This window comes from Aythya ferina (assembly GCF_964211825.1).
Source record: "Aythya ferina genome assembly, chromosome: W".
Lineage (NCBI taxonomy): Eukaryota > Metazoa > Chordata > Aves > Anseriformes > Anatidae > Aythya > Aythya ferina.
This window is the reverse complement of record NC_140313.1, coordinates 2,833,544-2,857,655: the sequence shown is the minus strand read 5'-3', so window position 1 is coordinate 2,857,655 and position 24,112 is coordinate 2,833,544. Positions and strand designations below refer to the sequence as shown.

The following is a 24,112-nucleotide window of genomic DNA, read 5'->3' as shown; positions in this document are numbered from 1 at the left end:
CCTCCATGATTCAGTGAGAGGGCTTAGAAGACCTGTTTCCCTCTGGCTGGGTCTGCTCTGCAACTCAAGGCTTCAACCTGAACAACTAGATGCTGCCTAAGCCAAAGCACCACATCCACTTGCCCTGAAGCTGCTCCCTGGGGAGGACAGCTGCAGCAGGGGCCAGTAGGGCACAGAGCCCACGGCAGGAGGGGGCCAGGAACTCAGTGGGATGCACAGCTGACCCGGCGTCACAGCGCAGGCTGCCAAAAGCTTGAGTTACCATAACAATCCTCCCAGCATGCCCCGCTGCCCCCCTCCTTTGTCTCCACTCCCCCAAGCCCCTGTCCCCTCCCCACCATCCCACACACCAAACCTCCATACAGCACATCATAGAATCACAGAATTAAAGGGGTTGGAAGAGACCTCGAAAGATCATCAGGTCCAACCCCCCGCCAAAGCAGGTTCCTTAGAGCAGGCTGCCCAGGTAGGCGTCCAGACGGGCCTTGAATATCTCCAGAGAAGGAGACTCCACAACCCTCCCTGGGCAGCCTGTTCCAGTGCTCCATCACCCTCACTGTGAAGAAGTTCTTTCGCATGTTGGTACAGAACTTCCTGGGCTCTATCTTGTGGCCATTACTCCTCGCCCTGTCCCCACAAACCACTGAAAAGAGGTTGGCCAAATCCCTCTGTCTCCCACACCTCAGGTATTTGTACACATTGATGAGATCCCGTCTCAGTCTTCTCTTCTCCAGGCTGAACAGACCCAGGTCTCTCAGCCTTTCCTCATAAGGAAGATGCTCCAGGCCCCGTATCATCTTTGTGGCCCTCCCCTGGACTCTTTCCAGGAGATCCCTGTCTTTTTTGTACCGGGGAGCCCAGAACTGGACACAGTATTCCAGGTGAGGCCTGACCAGGGCAGAGTAGAGGGGGAGGATCACCTCCCTTGACCTGCTGGCCACGCTCCTTTTAATGCATACCAGGATCCCATTAGCCCTCTTGGCCACCAGGGCACACTGCTGGCTCATGGTCAACCTGTCGTCCACCAGGACCCCCAGGTCCTTCTCCTCAGAGCTCCTCTCCAGCAGGTCGTCCCCCAGCCTGTACTGATACTTCGGGTTGTTCCTTCCCAGGTGCAGGACTCTACACTTGCTCTTGTTAAACCTCATTTGGTTTCTTCCTGACCAGCTCTCCAGCCTCTCCAGGTCTCGCTGAATGGCAGCACAGCCTTCTGGCGTGTCAGCCACTCCTCCCAGCTTTGTGTCATTGGCATACTTGCTGAGGGTGGACACTATTCCCTCATCAAGGTCGTCAATGAAGATGTTGAACAAGACCGGACCCAGCACCAACCCCTGGGGAACACCGCTAGTCATAGGTCTCCATCCGGACTCAGCACCCTTGATCACCACCCTCTGAGCTCGGCCAGTCAGCCAGTTCTCAACCCACCTCACTGTCCACTCCTCTATCCCACACTTTCTAAGCTTTGCTATCAGGATGTCGTGGGAGACAGTATTGAAAGCCTTGCTAAAGTCAAGGTAGATGACATCCACCGCTCTCCCCTCATCTACCCAGCTGGTGATGCCATCATAGAAGGCAACGAGGTTGGTTGAGCATGACTTCCCCTTGGTGAATCCATGCTGACTACTCCTCATAACCTTCTTCTCTTCCACTTGCTTGGAGATGGCATCCAGAACAAGCTGTTCCAACACCTTTCCAGGGACAGAGGTGAGACTGACTGGCCTGTAGTTTCCCGGATCCTCCTTCTTGCCCTTCTGGACGACTGGAGTGACACTGGCTGTCCTCCAGCCTTCAGGCACCTGTCCTGTTCTCCAGGACCTTTCAAAGATGATAGGGAGCAGTTCGGCAATCACCTCTGCCAACACCCTTAGCACACGTGGATGCATCCCATTGGGACCCATGGATTTGTGTGCGTTGAGCCCACTCAGACACTCCCGAACCACTCCCTTGTCAACAAGGGGGGAGATCTCCACTTCCCAGACTCTTTCTCCTTCCTTCAGGGTCGAGGAGTCCCGGGAGGGGGAGTCCTTGAAGCAAAGAAAGCATTCACTATCTCCACCTTCTCAGAGTATTCCGTTACCAGGACACCCCCCTCGTTCAGCAAGGGACCCACATTATCCCTAGTCTTCCTTTTACTGTTTACATACTTAAAAAAAAAAAACAAAAAAAACTTATTATCTTTTATCTCTTTTGCAAGCCTCATCTCTAGGTGGGCTTTAGCCTTCCTTGCCACACCCCTGCAGGCCCTGACAACACATCTATACTCCTCCCAAAAGGACAGGCCCTTTTTCCACATTTCATAGTCCTTCCTCTTCCTTTTGATCTTATCGATGAGCTCCTTGCTCATCCACGCAGGTTTCCTGCCCCCTTCCCCGATTTCCTACTCTTCGGGATGCACCGATCCTGAGCTTGGAAGAAGTGCTGCTTAAATGTAGCCCAGCTCTCACATGCACCCTTGCCTTCTAGCAACCTAGCCCATGAGATACTCCCAAGCAGGTCCCGGAAGAGGTCGAAGTTGGCTCTCCGAAAGTCCAGGGTAGTGTCCTGGTTTCAGTTAGAACAGAATTAATTTTCTTCCTAGTAGCTGGTGGAATGCTGTGTTTTGGCTTAGGATGAGAAGAGTGCTGATAACACCCCGATGTTTTAATTGTTGCAGAGCAGTGCTTATACCAAGCCAAGGACACCTCAGACTTTTGCTCTGTCCTGCCAACAGGCAGGCTGGGGGTGCAGTAAGAGCTGGGAGGGGACAGACCCAGGACAGGTGACCCGAACTAGCCAAAGGGGTATTCCATACCATCTGACGTCATGCTAAACAATATATAGGGGTGGCTAGCCGGGGGGAGGGGGCCGGACTGCTCGGGGTTAAGCTGGGCATCGGTCAGCGGGTGGTGAGCAATTGCATTGTGCATCACTTGTTTGTACATATTATTATTAGTAGTACTATTATCATCATTGTATTATTATTATTATTATTATTATTATTATTATTTTCCTGTCTTATTAAACTGTCTTTATCTCAACTCACGGGCTTCACTTTCCATTTCTCTCCCCCGTCCCAGAGAGGGAGGGGGGAGGGTGAGCGAACGGCTGCGTGGTGTTTAGCTGCCAGCCGGGTTAAACCACGACAGGTAGCAATCCTGCTTTTAGCCTTACTTCTTCCAACAAGTTCCATCTTGAACTCCACCATCTCATGGTCACTGCATCCCAAGCTGCCTCCAACCTTCACATCCCTAACAAGCCCATCCCAGTTGGTAAGGACAAGGTCCAGGAGCATCCCCCGCCTCATCAGCTCCTCCACCACCTGTGTCAGAAAATTGTCTTCAGCTCATTGTAGGAACCATTTGGACTGCGCGTGCCTGGCCAAGTTGCTTACTCAACAGATGCCTAGATAATTGAAGTCTCCCATGAGAACAGTGATTGTGAGGCTACTACCAGCTGCTTGTAGAAGGCCTCATCGACCTCCTCCTCCTGATCTGGTGAAAACCCTCGATGTGCTCAAAAACAAACAAACAAACAAAAAAAAACACACAAAAAAACACACTCACACACAAGGAAGAAGGGAGGCAGGGGCAGGCAGCCCCCACAAGCCGCCATCCCAGCCCGCTGGGTGGGCACGGTGCCCAGGCTGGTCCCAGGCACATTGTCCTACCTGGGTTACAGCATCTCCGCAGTGACACGCAGCCCCTACCCAGCCTCCCACTGTTGCCAGCAGCACAATGTGTGGCTTTCCACACATCAGGGAGCCCCCTGCAGCTCCTTCTACCTTGTGGTAGCACCAGGTTTGATGGAAACAGAGGTCCCAGGCTCTTCTCACTGCAGCGCAGCGGAGGTCTCTAGGGCAGCCAAGTCTCTGCTTTCCAGTCCTAGCCCATTTCCACTTTAGGCGGTTCTGTTCTGCTGCACTTAACCTTGCTGTGGCTTGAAGAGAAGACAAGATCCTGATTTACTTCATGTTCTAAAAACTGTTGTCTACTGTTGCTATGTGCTGTTAAACAGTTACTCAACCCAGCGTGCAAGCAGAGCTCCTCTCTGACACAGGCACAAGATGCAAGGAAAGACAAAGGATCCTGCTGAGCCACATTCAGGTGTGATACCTGCCTGTATCTTTAGATGAATTCATTTAGTGACTTGACAAGATGGATAAAACAAAATTTCTAAAAGCTCTGCTTCCCTCACTGCTACTCCTCCCTCCTCTGCCCTTCCCCAGATTGCATAGGGCCCACCACGATGGGTTACATCACTTGATGATTATAGCAGAAGCTAGCAAAGCCTTGGTCCTCATCCAGGATGAGTCATGGAGCTCAGGAGAACGTGCAACTTCCTTCTGATACCATCAAACAAGTCTTACACAGGCAGGCTACGACTTGGTTGCCATCACGGAGACGTGGTGGGACCAGTCTCATGACTGGAGTGCTGCAATGCCTGGCTATAAGCTCTTCAGAAGGGACAGGCAGCACAGAAGGGGTGGTGGTGTGGCTCTCTATATTAGAGAGCCTTTCGATGTTGTAGAACTCGAGGCTGGGAATGACAAGGTCGAGTCCCTTTGGGTTACGATTGGCAGGGACAACAAGGCTAGTGTCCTGGTCAGGGTCTGCTATAGACTGCCGAACCAGGATGAGGAGACGGATGAGGAGTTCTACAGGCAGCTGACAGAAGTTGCGAAATCGTCAGCTCTTGTACTCGTGGGGGACTTCAACTTCCCAGACATATCCTGGAAGCACAACACAGCCCTGAGAAAGCAATCTAGGAGGTTTCTGGAGAGCATGGAAGATAGCTTCCTGACGTGGCTGGTTAGTGAGCCTACCAGGGGTGGCGCCCCGCTAGACCTTCTCTTCACAAACAGGGAAGGACTGGTGGGAGATGTGGAGGTTGGAAACTGTCTTGGGCACTGTGTTGGAAACTGTTCCTGATACAAGCCAGTATGCTGTTGGCCTTCTTGGCCACCTGAGCACACTGCTGGCTCATATTCAGCCGACTATCCACCATCACTCCCAGGTCCTTCTCTGCCTGGCAGCTCTCCAACCATTCCTCTCCCAGCCTGTAGCTCTGCTTGGGGTTATTGCGCCCCAGGTGCAGGACCCGGCACTTGGCCTTGTTGAACTTCAAGAAGACTGGCCTGGCTCAACAGAGAATTGTGGCTTGAGCTTAGGAGAAAAAAGAGGGTTTATAACCTTTGGAAAAGTGGGCAGGCCACTAGGGAGGACTATAAGGATGTTGCGAGGCTGTGCAGGGACAAAATTAGGAAGGCCAAAGCTCATCTGGAGCTCAATCTGGCTACTGCCGTTAAAGATAACAAAAAACGTTTTTATAAATACATCAACACAAAAAGGAGGACTAAGGAGAATCTCCATCCTTTACTGGATGCGGGGGGAAACTTAGTTACAAGAGATGAGGAAAAGGCGGAGGTGCTTAATGCCTTCTTCGCCTCAGTCTTTAGCGGCAATACCGGTTGCTCTCTGGATACCCAGTACCCTGAGCTGGCGGAAGGGGATGGGGAGCAGAATGTGGCCCTCACTATCCACGAAGAAATGGTTGGCAACCTGGTATGGCACTTGGATGTGCACAAGTCGATGGGGCCGGATGGGATCCACCTGAGGGTACTGAGAGAACTGGCAGAGGAGCTGGCCAAGCCACTGTACATCATTTATCAACAGTCCTGGCTATCGGGGGAGGTCCCAGTCGACTGGCGGCTAGCAAACGTGACGCCCATCTACAAGAAGGGCCGGAGGGCAGACCCGGGAAACTACAGGCCTGTCAGTTTGACCTCAGTGCCAGGGAAGCTCATGGAGCAGATCCTCCTGAGAGTCATCATGCAGCACTTGCAGGGGAAGCAGGCGATCAGGCCCAGTCAGCATGGGTTTAAGAAAGGCAAGTCCTGCTTGATGAACCTGATCTCCTTCTATGACAAAGTGACGCGCTGGGTGGATGAGGGAAAGGCTGTGGATGTGGTCTACCTTGACTTCAGCAAGGCTTTTGACACCGTCTCCCACAGCATTCTCCTCAAGAAACTGGCTGCTCTTGGCTTGGACTGGTGCACGCTTTGTTGGGTTACAGAATCACAGAATCACAGAATTTTCTAGGTTGGAAGAGACCTCAAGGTCATCGAGTCCAACCTCCAACCTAACGCTAACAGCCCTCCACTAAACCATATCCCTAAGCTCTACATCTAAGCGTCTTTTGAAGACTTCCAGGGATGGTGACTCCACCACTTCCCTGGGCAGCCTGTTCCAATGCCTCACAACCCTTTCTGTAAAGAAGTTCTTCCTAACATCTAGCCTAAAACTCCCCTGGCTCAACTTAAGCCCATTCCCCCTTGTCCTGTCACCAGGCACGTGGGAGAATAGACCAAGCCCCACCTCTCTACAGCCTCCTTTAAGGTATCTGTAAAGAGCAATAAGGTCACCCCTGAGCCTCCTCTTCTCCAGGCTGAACAAGCCCAGCTCCCTCAGCCGCTCCTCGTAGGACTTGTTCTCCAGGCCCCTCACCAGCTTCGTCGCCCTTCTCTGCACCCGCTCAAGCACCGCGATGTCCTTCTTGTAGCGAGGGGCCCAAAACTGAACACAGTACTCGAGGTGCGGCCTCACCAGAGCTGAGTACAGGGGGACGATCACCTCCCTAGCCCTGCTGGTCACGCTGTTCCTAATACAAGCCAGGATGCCGTTGGCCTTCTTGGCCACCTGAGCACACTGCTGGCTCATATTCAGCCGACTGTCCACCATCACTCCCAGGTCCTTCTCTGCCTGGCAGCTTTCCAACCATTCCTCTCCCAGCCTGTAGCTCTGCTTGGGGTTATTGCGCCCCAGGTGCAGGACCCGGCACTTGGCCTTGTTAAACTTCATGCAGTTGACCTCAGCCCATCGGTGCAGCCTATCCAGATCCTCCTGCAGAGCTTTCCTACCCTCAAGCAGATCGACACACGCACCTAACTTGGTGTCATCTGCGAACTTACTGAGGGTGCACTCGATGCCCTCGTCCAGATCATCGATGAAGATATTAAAGAGGACCGGCCCCAGCACCGAGCCCTGGGGGACGCCACTAGTGACTGGCCTCCAACTGGACTTGGCTCCATTCACCACGACTCTTTGGGCCCGGCTATCCAGCCAGTTTCTAACCCAACGAAGCGTGCGCCAGTCCAAGCCAAGAGCAGCCAGTTTCTTGAGGAGAATGCTGTGGGAGACGGTGTCAAAAGCCTTGCTGAAGTCAAGGTAGACCACATCCACAGCCTTTCCCTCATCCACCCAGCGCGTCACTCTGTCATAGAAGGAGATCAGGTTCGTCAGGCATGACCTGCCTTTCATAAAGCCATGCTGACTGGGCCTGATCGCCTGCTTCCCCTTCAAGTGCTGCATGATGACTCTCAGGAGGATCTGCTCCATGAGCTTTCCTGGCACTGAGGTCAAACTGACAGGCCTGTAGTTTCCTGGGTCTGCCCTCCGGCCCTTCTTGTAGATGGGCGTCACGTTTGCTAGCCGCCAGTCGATTGGGACCTCCCCCGATAGCCAGGACTGTTGATAAATGATGGACAGCGGCTTGGCCAGCTCCTCTGCCAGTTCCCTCAGTACCCTTGGGTGGATCCCATCTGGCCCCATCGACTTGTGCACATCTAAGTGCCGTAGTAGGTCACCAACCAGTTCTTCATGGATAATGAGGGCCACATCCTGCTCCCCATCCCCTTCCACCAGCTCAGGGTACTGGGTATCCAGAGAACATCCGGTATTGCCGCTAAAGACTGAGGCAAAGAAGGCATTGAGCACCTCTGCCTTTTCCTCATCTCTTGTAACTAAGTTTCCCCCCGCATCCAGTAAAGGATGGAGATTCTCCTTAGTCCTCCTTTTTGTGTTGATGTATTTATAGAAACGTTTTTTGTTATCTTTAACGGCAGTAGCCAGATTGAGCTCCAGATGAGCTTTGGCCTTCCTAATTTTGTCCCTGCACAGCCTCGCTACTTCTTTAAAGTCCTCCTTAGTGGCCTGCCCACTTTTCCAAAGCTTATAAACCCTCTTTTTCCTCCTAAGATCAAGCCACAATTCTCTGTTGAGCCAGGCCGGTCTTCTTCCCCGCCAGCTCGTCTTTGGGCACGTGGGAACAGACCATTCCTGCGCCATTAAGACTTCCCTCTTGAAGAGCGCCCAGCCTTCCTGGACCCCTCTGCCCTTCAGAACCGCCTCCCAAGGGACTCCACCAACCAATGTCCTGAGCAGCTCAAAGTCAGCCCTCCGAAAGTCCAATACAGCGGTTTTACTGGTCCCCTTCCTGGCCTCGCCAAGAATAGTGAACTCCACCATTGCGTGGTCACTCTGCCCTAGACAGCTCCCGACGATCACGTCCTCCACCAGTCCTTCTCTGTTTGCGAAGAGAAGGTCTAGCGGGGCACCTCCCCTGGTAGGCTCACTAACCAGCTGCGTCAGGAAGCTATCTTCCACGCTCTCCAGAAACTGGCTGGATAGCCGGGCCCAAAGAGTCGTGGTAAATGGAATCAAGTCCAGTTGGAGGCCAGTCACTAGTTCCCCAGGGCTCGGTGCTGGGGCCAGTCCTCTTTAATATCTTCATCGATGATCTGGATGAGGGGATCGAGTGCACCCTCAGTAAGTTTGCAGATGACACCAAGCTATGCGCATGTGTCGATCTGCTCGAGGGTAGGAAGGCCCTGCAGGAGGATCTGGGTAGGCTGGACTGATGGGCTGAGGTCAACTGCATGAAGTTCAACAAGGCCAAGTGCCGGGTCCTCTACCCAGGGTGCAATAACCCCAAGCAGAGCTACAGGCTGGGAGATGAGTGGTTGGAGAGCTGCCAGGCAGAGAAGGACCTGGGAGCGATGGTTGATAGTCATCTGAATATGAGGCAGCAGTGTGCTCAGGTGGCCAAGAAGGCCAACAGCATACTGGCTTGCATAAGAAGCAGTGTGGCCAGCAGGGCTAGGGAGGTGATTGTCCCCCTGTACTCAGCTCTGGTGAGGCAGCACCTCGAGTACTGTGTTCAGTTTTGGGCCCCTCGCTATAAGAAGGACATCAAGGTGCTTGAGTGGGTCCAGAGAAGGGCGACGAAGCTGGTGAGGGGTCTGGAGAACAAGTCCTATGAGGAGCGGCTGAGGGAGCTGGGCTTGTTCAGCCTGGAGAAGAGGAGGCTCAGGGGTGACCTTATTGCTCTCTACAGGTACCTTAAAGGAGGCTGTAGCGAGGTGGGGGTTGGTCTGTTCTCCCACGTGCCTGGTGACAGGATGAGGGGGAATGGGCTTAAGTTGAGCCAGGGGAGTTTTAGGTTAGATGTTAGGAAGAACTTCTTTACCGAAAGGGTTGTGAGGCATTGGAACAGGCTTCCCAGGGAAGTGGTGGAGTCACCATCCCTGGAGGTCTTTAAAAGACGTTTAGATGTAGAGCTTAGGGATATGGTTTAGTGGGGACTGTTAGTGTTAGGTCAGAGGTTGGACTCGATGATCTTGAGGTCTCTTCCAACCTAGAAATTCTGTGATTCTGTGAAAAATAAAGATAGGCCAGAACTCCAGAGCCACATCTTGCCTCAACACACAACTCAGCAGAGCTTGGAGCTAACCGCAGCTTGGCTGAAATACGTGTCAACAATCGCCTGAGCAGGTGGAAAACAGAAAGGGCAGAGGGGCTGAAAAGCCCTGCATGTGTGCAGATAAGGGAGAGGCCTGGAGGCCTAGCACAGCACACAGTGACTTTGGAGGATGTCAACAGCACATTCTATGCCACCCAACCAAGAAGAGAAGTTCAGAGCCCTGCTCTCATGGGTCTTTGAGCATTTCCACACCCCAAGCCTTCACAGAAAACTGCGTTTGCTGCTGGATGCATCCATCCAAGGTGACAGGAACTGACTGCCGTGAACAAGAGGAATGCTAAGTTTTTGGCAGGCAAAGGGTGGAAAGCTGATGGTTTGCAGGCACACAATGCGTGGGCACCCACAAAGCAAGGTCCAAAGGGTGCCTGGCATAAGGCTGAAAAAAGGAAGGTCACACCTACATCTGATATGGAAAGGATTTGGCTTAGACACTTTAGGTAAGTGAGGAATTCAAAGTTCTTCCCGATCCCCAGCACACTGTGTCCCTGCAAAATCTTTACACTCTAGCATACAGGACTCTTGCATAGCAGGATTGCACACAAATAGGAACTCAGGGGGAAATCGGCAATATTTGGAGGCCTAAAATTAGCCCCAGCAGATGATCTTCTGCTCCATTCTTGGGAGCAGTGAGAACTGAACAAGGATCCAGCTGTCCCAACACTCTCAAGAACAGGATCTTTGAATGCCCACCCTACTTGCAGCAGATATGGTAGGGCAAAGAGGGGATTCCTTGCATAACTCCAGTGCCAATACTCGCAAGGAACCCAGGGCCCATCCCTGAAGGGGAAGCAGCATTTCCTTGAGGTTTCCTGTGTAAAGAGGACCTACTAGTAAGACTAAGGGACAATGGCAGCCCAAACATGCAAAGAGCAGGCTGACTGATGCTAGGCTGACCACTTTCTGCTGAACATCTAACCCCGGCCTTATTAGCTCTGAGTTTGACAGCAGAGCATTGCATCCCCTTCCTGATGGGGGCACTGCAAGTCTATCCAAGGGTCTGCCAGCTTTACCAGACTGCTGCCAGCTGCACTCATCTGAGCTAATAAAATTAATTCAGCCCAAATGTAAACTCACTGATATCATCTGGGTTAGGTGATATCCAAGCCATAGAAAACAGGTTCATGCTACAACCAGGTACTGGGAAAAGTTGTTGCATTACACATACACAGGAGGTTTGCCATCTTGGGAAGTGTTAAACTATTCAGTCAGCAGATAGAGAATAAGTGGATCCAACATGGTGATCCTTGTGTTAAAACGCCTCTTATCGCTAGACAGGTAAGCCCCAAGAGAATATTGTGAGCTTGGTGGATGGGGATCTGCAAGCAGCCCCAGCAAAACACCTCTTCTCTGGTTGTAGCCACATAATACATCTGTTTTCCATCATCAAGAAAGATGTAGGATCCCAGCAAGGAGCAAGCATTAGTGACTGCCACAAGAAACTGGATGAAGGGGCTGCTCTGCTGCTACCACACCATGTGACAGGGAGTTTGCATGAAGGACTCCTTCCTTCCCTCCTTTTAACTTCCCAGGTGAATCTACCCCTGCCTCACTGCCTGCAGGTTCCACCTCAGCATCAGGCTGAAGAAAACGGGAAGGAAAAGATGGCCTGAGGCCCAGCCTCCACTTGTCTCTGGCTTGGCCCCGGCCTTCCTTGGCTGACACTGAGAGGAAGAGCTGTGCAGCCTGGGCAGTCATGTGCACTGAACAGCGGCTTCCCCACAAAACCTCTCCTGGCCAAATTGCACCTGAGCTCTGGGCCAAAAGAGAGGCTCGCTGTGGTTCTACAAAACCAAAGTATAGGTGAAGGCTCCCTTCCCAAAGACCCTCACGTTTCTGGTCAGTGGCAATACCAAGACTACTAGTTCTCCTGAAACACTTCACTGATACACCATGGCTGAGAGCCAGGCTCCCTCCTAGAAGTACAAAATCTTGGGAAAACACAGGCAGAGCTCAACTGGTTCTGACAGAAAGCAGGATCGTGCCTCTAGTGAGCTCTGGATGAAGCCTTAGCTCTGTTTTTTCAAGTGAAGGACAGCAAGCAGCAGAGCAGCAGCTGGGAAATCCTCCTGCTCAATACTGCTGGTGAACAGAAGGACAAGCTCAGTGAGCACCACAGACAGCAAGTTCCCAAGGGTTTAAAATACATCGCCCTTGAGCTTCTGACTGCATGCAGCATTCAGCAGTCTTAGCAGCACAGGTGACACCCACCCAAGCTCCCTCAGCCACCCTGCCAGCCCAGGCAGTGTGAGCAGCTCCATGATACCTGCTGTACTGAGCTGTCCCCAGGGACCAAGGGGAGGTAGGAGGAAAGCATGGCATTCCTGGCCTTCCTCAAACTGTCCTGAAGAAGGAAGAGAAACCAGTAATGACCAAATGAGTGCTAACCTGGGCATAGGACTGAAGCAGACAGGAAAGGCAGCTCTCAGCACCTGCAGCATGACCTTGGAGCTGCTTATTCTGGCTGCGTTGGGTCACCTGGAAAGACAAGTGCACAGTACAGAGATACACATTAAACTCAGCTGAGAAATAACCTGCCTACACAAGATGACCTCCCCGATGCTGGCTGGTCAGCAATTGCTCATATTCCAAGACAAGCAGTTTTATGGCCTGCACACAGCTCCGAGGGACCACAAGCATCCCCAGCATCATGAAGACCCCACAGCACCTCCTAGCTGTGCTAAAGCCACCCCTCCAGCTACAACCTTCCCCTCTGGTTCCAGTTATCGCCCTGTGTGACTCCAGGTAGATGTGGTTGTTTCCCCCAGGAAGCCAGAGCTGGATCCAAGAGACAGCTGCTGAGGTTGCTGCCACTGTTCCCTTTCCCCAGATTCAGGGGGAAGCCTTGACTTTGCTCCTCCCTACCCTCAACAGCCATGCTTTGCTCCACCACACAGGCACTGCCTGCTCATCTGTGTGCACACCAGGATATGGTTTAGGGACAAGCGCAACCTCTTGCTGTGCTCTCCCCAGGCTGCCCACCAAACCTCATGGCAGAGCCAAGGCAGGAAAGGCCAAATGCCGCTGTGAGGGAACTCAGAGCTCTCAGCAACCCAAAGAGACCCAGTCAAACCCAACGCTGTAGCATTTTCCAGGCTACAGCAAAGGGGGAAAGCGACAACTGCTTTATAGAAATCTCCACAAGGCCAGCCAGAACCGTCACAAAGGCATCATTTAAGACTCCTCCCTGGGCTCCCAGCGCTGCGATTACAGACTACCAGAGATAGTGCTGTGCAGAAACTATGTCCTTGAAAACCAGGACAGTACCAGCCTCCCCAAAATCTGGCCTCATACTCCCCTAGCCACTAGGATGATCAGCAAAAGCTGGCTGGGTGCAGTCCCTGCTCCCCAGCCTGCCATCTTGCACTGGGCACCGCTCTGAAGCAACAGCAGCAGCCTGAATAATGGCAGCTGAGCAGCCATGCTCTGCTCTGCAGGAGCAGCAGTATGGGCTCAGCCTTTGCAGCATGACACAGAGAGGCACTTACACACCAGCTTCCTGCTGCACTGGCCCATAAAACAACTGTGAAGGCACCCACAAAGCTTTTGCTTAATGTTAGGTCAACCCACACCAGCATCCCAGGAGAGACACCACTAGGATGCTGTGCTGCTGGTCACCAAGTCACCAGGACTATGGTTTCAGAGAACTTACATACATACCAAGCCCTGCTAAGAGCAACTTGTGTGTGTGTATAAATATATATGTTTGTATAAACATTAAAAGCCTCCATTGATTCCCTGCTCTACCACACCACCTTTCAGGGAAGGCTGTGAACATGAGCATGCCTGTAACAAGAATTGCCTGACACAGCTGAAGTGCTGCCACCCACATACTGCCATCGCACAGGAAGCGATGGCAATCTGTCCGATAGGGACTGGCAAAAATCCTTCCCAGGAAGACAGCAATTACCCCCAGTGGGCTGAGGCCAGGAAATCTGGATTATCACTTCAGCTCCTGCACAAAGTGCTTTGCGTCTTTGTTAACTTCCAACAACAATCACAGTGTTGGCATCATCCCAGGCCCAGGACATGCATTCATTACTAAAAAGCACTTCCAGCTGAATCACTGACTCTGCTTCTTGCAGCACGCAGGACTTCTCCACAGGCTTCCTTCCAAGTGCTGTTCTGCCACCACACTGATTGGCTGGGGGTGGTGTAGGCCACCAGGCAGGCAGCTCTGGCTGCAGACCACTGGCCTGTCCTGCAGCTCTCTGAAATGCAGAGCACATGAACTCAGCTACTGTTCACATAGGATTTACAATCAGATGGGAACGAACAGTGACAGAAACAGGGGGGAAAATTAATTGGCAGCTAAGCATTGGCAAGGCCAAGAAAAGGAGACTATGAAGGAAAGTAGCAAAGAGAGGACAAAGATGTGCAAGGCAGCTTCCAGTCAAAACCGTTTTTAGAGCAAACCTTAAATTTTGTGAGACACGGTTCTCTGGAGGTTATAGCAACCTGGCTCGCTTACCCGTGAGCACAAGAGAAATGGAAAAACAAACTAAAAGAGCTGCTCAGAGAAGATGACTGCGGAAAGCAGAGCTGCCAGGTGCTGCAAACAGGAGAACAGACCAGAAACACACAGCTGTTACCTGGGTGCAGGGACCCATATGACCTGCTGGAGGTCCCAGCTGTGATGTGAGATGGAAAGAAATCAGGTAAAACCTCCAAGAGAATATTTTCACTGCAGAATCACCCACAATGACACCCTCCACAAGCCATCTGTTAACATACAAATGACTCCCTTTGGGATTTCACCCATGTTGCCCTTCACACCTGTCCTGCTTCAAACGTGATTCATTAATTCCTCCAGCCAGGGAGATCTTTGATAACTTGATCACAACTATGCTGACAATCCTCTTGGAATACTATTTTTCTAAGCCATACAGCTTCACTTCCCTTTACACCTGCTGTCACATACATAGGGATGACGCGTTTTCTCATTCTGTACCCAGAAAGAATCCTGCCCCCCGGTGGTGTGGATTTCTACATAGTGCGTGACAATGCCACCAAATCTAGCACTAAAAGGGGACAAGCACGGGGAAGCATAGAGCAGTAAGGGCAGGTACAGGGCTGGGGAAGCATCAGGAGTCTAGGGAAATCAGTTTTCAGGAGCCAGATCAATACCCACCCCCCAAAACCATCTTCTGGCTCAGGAGAAAAAAAAAAAAAAAAAAAAAAAAGCTTGGGTGTTTCTGCCCTTTGCTATGCAGAAACATGCCAGGACTAAACACTGATGCTGGACAAAAAGGAGGAAGACAGCAGTGCAGATGTGCCTCCCCACCCTCTGAGGCCAGCTGAACCCAGAGAGGAAGCTTCCTCCCCTCTCCTTGAGCCCAGGAGGGAACAAGACCTGAAAACGCCGAGGGAACAGGGATGGGGAAAGCTCAGCACATACCAATGGGAGCGAAAACAGCCTGGACACTTCGCTCAGCTGCAAGGAAGCTGCCAGGACAGAACAAACCCTAGCAGTAAAATCAAAGCGCCGTGCCTCCGCCAGCAGACCCCCAAAACCCGGCACCCGAACAGCACCGACCCCGCAGGGGCGATGGCTACCGGGCTGCGTGCCAGGAGCTGTAGTCCCGGGGCGAACGTGCGCCTCGCTCGCGCCAGCGCCGCTCTGCCTGCCAGGATGAAACAAGGACAGCAGCGGGGCTTGGCCAGGCGACGCTTCGCCCTGAAACCATCAGGAAGGGCTTCTTCCTATACCTTTTGTCCCCAACCACTTGTCCCCTAAACCCTCGGGGAAGGCCAGTCCCCAAACCCGCCAGTCCCCACCATCCCCTATCGGTAACTCTGCGTGCCCCCCCACCCCCGGCGGACATCGGGCTCCCGCCCCCTGGCACAGAGCCGCCCCCCCCCGAACGTTCTGGAACCGGAGCGGGGAGGGAGAATTAACCCCTTCATTGCCGTCCCAGACCCACCAACGCCACTGCCCCGACTCCGGGCTTTCCTTCCGGGTGCGCCTCAGGGCCACGCCCCCCCAGCTGCCTCCGCGCCACTGATTGGTGAGGCAGGCGGAGGGCGGTGCGTGAAGAGGGGAGAGGGGAGAGGACGAGGCCAATGGGAGAGCGCGGGGGCTGTGACGCGGAGAGCACGGAGTCCTCCCCCTCCACGTGCGGGTGTGTGATGACAGCGGGGAAGGGGCGGCCCCTCGCTGGGAGTGTTCTCATTGGCTGGCGGAGGAAGGGGCGGGGCCTGACTCTGCGCTTGGGGGGGCGGGGGGAGAGGGGTGCTGCCGTCGCCGTGACCCCTAACCCCTGAGTCGGCCCCACGGGCCTGGCCTCATGGACACCCACCCCATGGACACAGAGTGTCCTGACCCCACAGGTTTGGTCTCCTGCCCTACAGACCCTCGGCACCACAGACACCCACCCCACGGACACAATGTATCCCAGCCCCACAGACATGGCCTCCTGCCCCACAGACCTCCCACCCCCCAGCCCTACCAATGTGACTTTCCCCAGGCACAGCCCCACAGGTGTCCCCCTCCCCACGGACACAGCCCCACCTGGACCCACCAAAGTGCCCCAAACCCCCGTGTGATGCCAGTCCCGAGTGGGACGAGCCCACTACCAGCCTGAGCAGTGCCAGGCAGGAATCACAGTGGTATGAGGGATGTGTGGAGGAAATGCAGCATGAATCAGCCTCATGGCTGTCCATACTGCTCAGCTGGCCATGATGCTGCCCTAAAACCAGCAGGTTTGAGGCCAGCATGCTTGTTACATGTAGGTGCTGGTTTCGGGGAGGAAGAGCCTGTCTGGTTTCCCCCGCTTGGTCACAACAGGGGCTGCCTACGTGGCAAAATTGTCCCCTTCTGTCCCTCAGCCCCATGCGCCAGCTCTGCAGGACTGGTATGGGGCTCCAACATCCCACAGGGAATGTTGCAGAGGCCTTAGAAGCTCCCCATGGGCTGGAGCCACTTGGTGCCCATCCTATGGGCATGGTGCAGGTTGCATTCACAGCTGGAAGTGGCTGAAACCAGCTCGGCATTAGCAAATGGTTAATGAGCCGTTATCGGTCTGAGCAGGAACTAAACTGGAACAGCTTCAGTCACTGCTGAGCCCCGTCCGAATGATCTGCTGGTTCAGCTCCTTGGCTGTGGGGAGATGTGGGTTCCTTTGTCCTCGACAGGAATAATACATCTCTGTGCATTGTGTGGACAGCGAAGGATTAATAATGCCTCAAATTATTTACCTCCTGCTTTAGAGTGCTTAGGGTTTGCGAGCAACGTCCCTGCCGAGCACGCTGTCCCTTAGCAACCTCCTTTGTTTTTTAAAACACAATTCCAGTTCCAAAAGCAGAATTAAGGAGCGGGATGCCAGAGCTCATGCAAACAGGCTTGGTGGGGTGAGAGCGTTGCCTAACCCTTTCTGGGTCACTCTCCAGACAGGCACATTCTACTTTTTCATCCATGTGCTTCCCTGCCCACAAACTCCATCGTGGCCATTTGGTGATGGATAAGCATAGGACTAGGGATTTGGGGAACAGTTAGAAAACCTCCATAGGCTTGGAGGAGATGGAAAGAGAGGAAAGCTCCTGCGTGAGCCATCCTGCCCCAGTGCACAAGGAGCAGTTTCCATCCCTGGCACTCAGCTCCACGCCATCACTGTCCACATCCCAGAGTCTCTCCTGCTGGAAGGGCTGGCAGTGGGGTATTTCCCCAGGAAGATGAGGTGTCATGAGCAGTGTGCAGTGCAACGACTGTATTGGGTCTGGCTGGTGTGGGAATAAAAATGTTGTTTTTGCAGAGTTACATTGTTTAGGAGGAAGGAATGTGGTATTGAGATATGCTTACAGTGATAAGAAAGCTCAACAGACAACCTTGTAAAATGCAGACAACCAGACTCCTTGAACAATCAGGCAGAAATCACTGTGTAAGAAACATTACCACCTCAAAGAGTCTGTGAAGCACCGGATAGATTGTGAACCTGGATTACCCACTTAGTGGGGAAACAGGGGAGGTTCCTGGTCGTTGAAAAAGGCATATAAACTGTGTTTTGGAACTAGCAGGTGCACTCTCCTGCTTGTGGGACACCCGCCATTGCAATCACAAATAAATTGCTACTTCACTGAGATCCTCGCCTGAGCCTAAGTTATTGGCTGTTATAAATGAAGTCTCAACTCAATCTGAATTTTGTAATATTTATAAAAAAAATATTTATAAAAGGTATAAAAGGCAAGTAGACAGCGCTGGGTGTGCGGGGAGTCTACGCTCCACCAACATGCACAAGAACATCAAACATTCTAAATATACAGAACATCGCTTTTACAAACTAAACCCAAGTATGCCTATACATACGTAAAATCAGGAAAGTTAACAAACAATCCTTTAAGTTACTAACCTTGAGTACACCTAAACATATGTAAAATCAGAAAAGGTAACAAACAATCCTTTAAGTTCCATGACTTAACAGTCTCCATTTTCCATTCCTTTTCTTGATTTTCTTTTCTTGATCCAGTCACCTACCGGGGAGCCCTGCCACCGCAGCAGCAGGAAGGCATGCCCCACTGATTTTAGCGGTCCTGTGCATCCACAGAGAGCTGACAGAGGGCCCGAGACTGATTAAAGAGGCAGGACCCATGAAGTAGTGGGGAAGGGAAGAAGGTAGGCACTCCGGGTTTAAGAAATGATCTGCTAACTGTGCACAGACCAAGGTAAGAAATATTAAGTATTGCCTTGGGGGTTGGGTGAGACTGTAAATATGGGTTCCAGGGGACAGGGAGATATCCCTGGGGGAGTGCCTCCCGACAGTTCTGTAATAAATGGCTAAGTCCCAAATAGGATTACAATCAAACTTTTACAATTTATTAAACGAACAGAGGTAAGCAAACAGCGCTGGGTGCGCCGAGAGTCTCTGCTCCACAAAGACGCACACAAGTTACATCAGGCGGCTGTTTTTTATGCTCTTAGGCTAATATTCATTACTACTTCTAGAAAAGGCAGGGTTATTATAATTAGTTCCCGGAATCCGAACCCTCCTACTGGAGCACGCGTATCAGTCTCCGGTGGTCCCTCTGGGAGTCTCTGGGGGTCTCTTGTGCTGAAGGCTCATAGTCTTCCTCCCTCTTGTCCTTCTCCTTTGTCCAGCTTGGCTGTATGTCAGAGACTTGTGCAGTGTCCCCTGCAAGCTTTGTCTTTTAGTCGTTCTTCAGCTCTCCCCGTCTCCTTAATCTCCTGGCCAGATATCAGAGACTTGCATAGTGTCCCATGCAATAGTCATAATAGTTAGCAGTTATTCTGAAACCCCCCAGATATCAGAGACTTCAAGGAAAAGCCTACAAATACATTTCCCTTCAAGCTCTCTATTGACACGAATTGCTAAGACATTCCTTTGCAAGATACAAGAACTATATACATTAACCACTCTGTTTTTCTTAGACTTGTGGTTATACAAGGGTATGTAAGACAGAAGGTCACATTCATCATACCATGCGGCCCTAGCATTGTTCCATATTTACATGAATCAGATGAACACATTTCACAGTTCTTCCTGAAGAATGATATGAAATTTGAAAAATAATCTCAAAATTAGAGGAGATGATAAAAGGAAAAAAAAAGTTAAATATTGTGTATCGGTCTGGACAAAAGAACCAATTAAGGAAACAGCAGTATTTTGGCCAAAATATGGGTCTGATGAAAATTAAGGCTTTAAATTTATGTGTAAAGAGTAAGATTTCTTTTTCGGAGAAGGAGCCAAGTTATGCTCCCTATAATCCTAATATTGCACTAGTGGCAGTAGCAGTCACTCCAGGAAGGGAGACAGTGTTATCAATGAAGTCTCAACTCAATCTGAATTTAGTAATATTTATAAAAGACAAGTAAACAGCGCTGGGTGCGTGGGAAGTCTATGCTCTACCAACATGCACACACGAACATCGAACATTCTAAATATACAGAACTTTGCTTTTACATACTAAACCCGAGTATGACTATACAATCAGAAAAGGTAACAAACAATCCCTTAAGTTCCATGACTTAACAGTCTCCATCTTCCATTCCTTTTCTTGATTACAAACACTGGACAATTCCAGGGCTAGTCATGGGAAATCTATTACTATCAATGTCCATGACTGGGGGAGCATAGTTGGCCTGGTTGAAGTGCTACCATATCTTCCATGACTTTTAACAGTCTCCATTTTCCATTCCTTTTCTTGATTACAAACACCGGACAATTCCAGGGCTAGTCGTGGGAACAATATGTCTCGCTTTAAGTTGTTAAGCAACTCGGTCTTCGGGCCTTATGTATCCCATTCTTCCCGGATCGAAGAAAAGCATATCCATCTCCTTTTCAAGGCCAATAGGCCTGGGTCAAAAGGCACGTCCAGGTCACCAGGGGGCGTAACAGCAAAAACCTTCGATGGCAGTAGTGGCGGGGGGGCCCATGGCGAAGCAGTCGGATCAGTAAAGGATCCCGCAGCTCCCTCACTGTCTGGCAAACCACATGTTTGTGATTGCGGCCCCACATGGCTCTTTAAGGCCTCAGAGACTGCTCGCCAGGTGCCGAGCAATCCCACTGCAACCTTGTCGTTTTTAGTTGCAGAGTCCCACACCTTGACATCAATTTGGTCCCATATTTCAGGATCATAAACTGTCTGATTGTTAAGAAGGAGAATAAGCTGTAAGGTTACCAGGACAGTCTTTGTTCCTAAGGACGTATGATTCCCCATAATGTGCAACTGCTTACCAGCGAGGGGCAGCTGTGTGCGCGGGTCCGCTTCTCTCAGCTTGAGCTTCTTTCCACCTCCCATGCGCCCATTTCCAGCGACTTTCTATACGAGATTCTTTGAGCAGTTTGCTGAGTTTCGCTGAACCTATCTTCATGAGGTGATCAATGTGCCTATTCCCATCCTGGTCTCCGTTCTGCCAGCCTGTTCCTTTTTATTCCTTCTTTTTACTTCTTTATTGATGTGTACTGGGTCTGGCTGGAATGTTAACTTTCCCGGCAGCAGCCCATACAGTGCCGTACTCTGTACTTGTAGCTGGAACAGCAGTGTTATCACACCAGTGTTGTGTCTACTGCTGAGCAGCAGTGGCACAGCATTGGGCCTTTCTCTAACCCTCCTAGGGGGTGGGCAAAAAAGTGAGGAGAGAAACATCACTAGGGCAGCTGACCTAAACCAATCAAAGGGATATTCCATACCATGTGGTGTCACACTCAGCAATAAAAGGTGGAAACAGGAAGAAGAGGGGAGGGGTGGGCTCTCGTTGAGAAGACGTCGGTCCTCCTCTCGAACACCGGCTGCGTGCGTTGAGGCCTTGCTTCAAGGACGTGGTCAATCATCGCTCATTTGTGGGAAGTAGAGAGTAATTTCTTTCCTCTGCACTTCCATATAGCTTTCATTTATTTTGTTTGTTTGTCTTCCTCCCTTTTTCCCCTTTCCCTTTTATTTCCCCTTAGTTAAATTGTTTAGTTCATGGTAGTCTTTATTTAATTATTATAATTATTTCCCTTTAATTAAATTATCCTTATCTCAACCCGTGAGTTGTTCTTTGCTTTACTTCTCCCCCTCCTTATCTAAAGGAGGGGGAGTGAGAGAGCGGTTGTGGGGTTTAGCTGCCCAGCATGGTAAAACCACCACATGATGACATAACTTCATCGTGTTATAAATGAAGTCTCAACTCTGAATTTAGTAACATAAAAGAATATTTATAAAAGGCAAGTAAACAGCGCTGGGCGCGCGGGGAGTCTATGCTCTACCAACACGCACACGCAACCATCGAACTTTCCAAATATATATAGGACATTGCTGTTAGATATTTACAAGAAACCCGAGTACGCCTATACATATGGATATCCTATCCCCTCTTCATATTATAATTCTCTTTGTGGTGGTCGTTGTGGGTGAAAGGCTCATGGTTTCCCCATTACCATTAGCAACCTTTTGTTCCAGACTGCAGGAGCAGCTTCGACTGTCTCCCTCTTCGTCTGCACATGCTCTGCCCACCACAAGGTTCCTGAAAGCAACAAAACGTGATTGCTTTTCCTGCGTTTCATTAACACTTGAAACCACACTAAACAATAAATGTTAACAGTTCTAACCAGCAACCCCCCACACACAACTTCCGTGCCTTAACAGAGGGGAAAACAAGCAATCCCAGATCGCAGGGTGTTGCCTCAATCACCCTTCTTTATTTCCTCTAAACTCTTTACATTCCTGATGACCTCATCGTTAAAGAGTTTGATGTTATCACCAACCATGAGGCTTTCCGACCCCCATTGCCACATTCCCAAATCTCCCCCTTCTTTATTAATATCAACCATTTTTCTGACACGAATTACCACTCCAAATATAACAATCCCTCCTCTTCTTTTGAATGTCATTAATTCATGTCTTGGCTTCGAATTTGGCCAAGGCCAACTGAACCATAAAAGAATGCTTTCACAATATTCTCTGTAAGTTTTATAAACAAGTTTTTAGCAATGGTTGGAATCCCATATTTAGCTCGTGTTTCAATTTCATGATTCCGCAAGGTGTATAATAATTGTACTTTTCCCAATTAACCCTCATTCGTTATTAGTTCTTACCTCTATCCACCATTGATAGGGGACCTCTTTTGGCTCATAACTGGTTATCTTATTACTTTCATTACATCGAGCATACTCTGGTTTCCATAGCATAGGTTTAATAGGCATAGTAGTGTTTGTTCCTGAATTCTTCTCCTCCGGGTGTTAACAATACATTCACTACAATTCTGAGACCAATAGCATGTAATTAGGAGAGGTCCAGTAAAGGCCATATTACCCGGCGGTTATTACCCTGAGGGGTTGCAGCCCTTGGTAAACCTTGAGCCGTAGTACTGGTCCCTTCTCTGGTCTTGCCCTCTCCCTGATGCTTCTTAGGAAATGGTCAGACTTACACACCTGATGGTTCTTCTATTTGCGTTCAACTTTTCCACGAGTTAGTGGGGGCTCAATTCAAAGCAAATAACCAATCATCTAGGTAAATTTTCCCACCTATTATTAAATTTTCAGGTAATTCAAGATGTTGCAGGTATCTCTACTGGAGGTGGCACTCCCCCTATGGGATTTTGGGGTCCCCAGATCCTTCTATTAGGGCCTTTATATGAGTTTCCAATGATTGCTAATATTCTAATCAATACAAGATTTAATATACATACAATTAGCATCCAAAGGGTAGGTATGCCCTGATATACTTCAAGTTCTTTTAAGCTTAACTTTCAGATCTCCAGGAGTAGACTTGACCTTCCAGGTTCCTGTTACGGGTCCCTTTACTCGTGATGCATGTGTCCACCCCTTTTCCACCATTCTTATAGCTGTCTCTGTAGTAAGCAAGACAAGATAAGGACCTTCCCAATGTGGAGACAACGATTCTTCTTTCCAAGTTTTTATCAACACTTTATCTCCAGGCTGTATTTTATGAATTGTGAACCCCAAGGGCACATTTTGAGCCAACATCCCCTTCTCCTGAAGTTCGTTCAATTGTTTTCCCAGAGTTATCACATATTTCTGGGTCTCATAGTCTTCTATCAGAGAATGATCTAAGGGCATTCCTTGGGAATACGGCATACCGTAAAGCATCTCATAAGGTGATACTCCAGTCTCCCCATGTGGCATGGTTCTTATGTTTAGCAATGCCAATGGTAAGCATTTTACCCATGATAATTGAGTCTCAATCATCAATTTGGCCAATTGGTGTCTAATTGTCTGATTCATTCTCTCGACTCGTCCAGAACTTTGAGGATGTCATGGCGTATGATATTCCCATTTAATGCCCAGGGCCACAGTCAAAGCCTTTAAAACCTTTGAAGTAAAGTGTGTCCCCTGATCAGAATCAATGCTCCCGATTAAACCAAAGTGAGGAATAACATTCTCCAACAGGTTTTTAGCTACCACTGCAGTGGTGGCTCGTGCTGCAGGATAAGCCTCTACCCAATGTGTTAGTTGATCCACAATTACCAACAGATATTTATATCGTCCTACCTTTGGTAGTTCAGTAAAGTCCACCTGTATTCTCTCAAATGGTCGATATGCAATTCTTCTTCCTCCAGCAGGTGCTTGCCTAATCACCTTCTTATTTACTTTTTGAAACGTTAAGCATCCTTGGATGGTTTGTTTGGCTATCTCATATATTCCTACACACCCATAAAATTTTAGAAATTGATCACTCAGTGCTTTTGTTCCCCAGTGGGTTTGTAGGTGTAGCCGTAAAAGTAGACACCTAGTTTGTTCCTTTGGCAGTATTTCTCTTCTATCAGGCAGAATCCATTTTCCTTCTTTCAGTTCTGCTCCTATGGTCTTTATAATTTTTATTTCTGCTTCTGTATACTTTTTCTCTTGTGTCCCTTTTCCGTTATCCGTTTCTTGTAGGGTTAGGACTACATCATGCTTCCTAAGAGCTGCTTCCCTAGCTTCTCTATCCGCTAGGTTATTCCCTCTTATGTGGAAGCCAGTTCCCTTTTGATGTCCTCTGACATGTACCACAGCAATCTCCCTAGGTCCTCTCAATGCCTGCAATATTTGAGTAACTAAAGTTTGGTGAATCAGCCCTTTTCCCTGTGTGCCTATGAGTCCCC

General features: G+C 50.2%; 1 protein-coding gene across 9 annotated transcripts in view; it reads right to left on the bottom strand.

Annotated features, from left to right (window-relative positions):
• LOC311426278 (atos homolog protein B-like) overlaps window positions 1-15,564 on the bottom strand; it is a 78,073-nt gene extending 62,509 nt beyond the window's left edge. For 7 of the 9 annotated variants that reach the window (XR_014686648.1, XM_084502542.1, XM_084502541.1 and 4 more), the window contains exons 1-2: window positions 15,498-15,564; window positions 11,962-12,051 (exon numbers count right to left, since the gene is read on the bottom strand). The gene's annotated coding sequence lies outside the window, so the exon portion shown is untranslated. Of the gene's footprint in view, window positions 1-3,760; window positions 3,916-11,961; window positions 12,052-15,497 lie in introns of all 9 variants that reach the window. The other 2 variants (XM_084502543.1, XM_084502545.1) reach the window with 2 other exon arrangements.
• Between the last annotated feature and the right edge of the window lie 8,548 nt (window positions 15,565-24,112).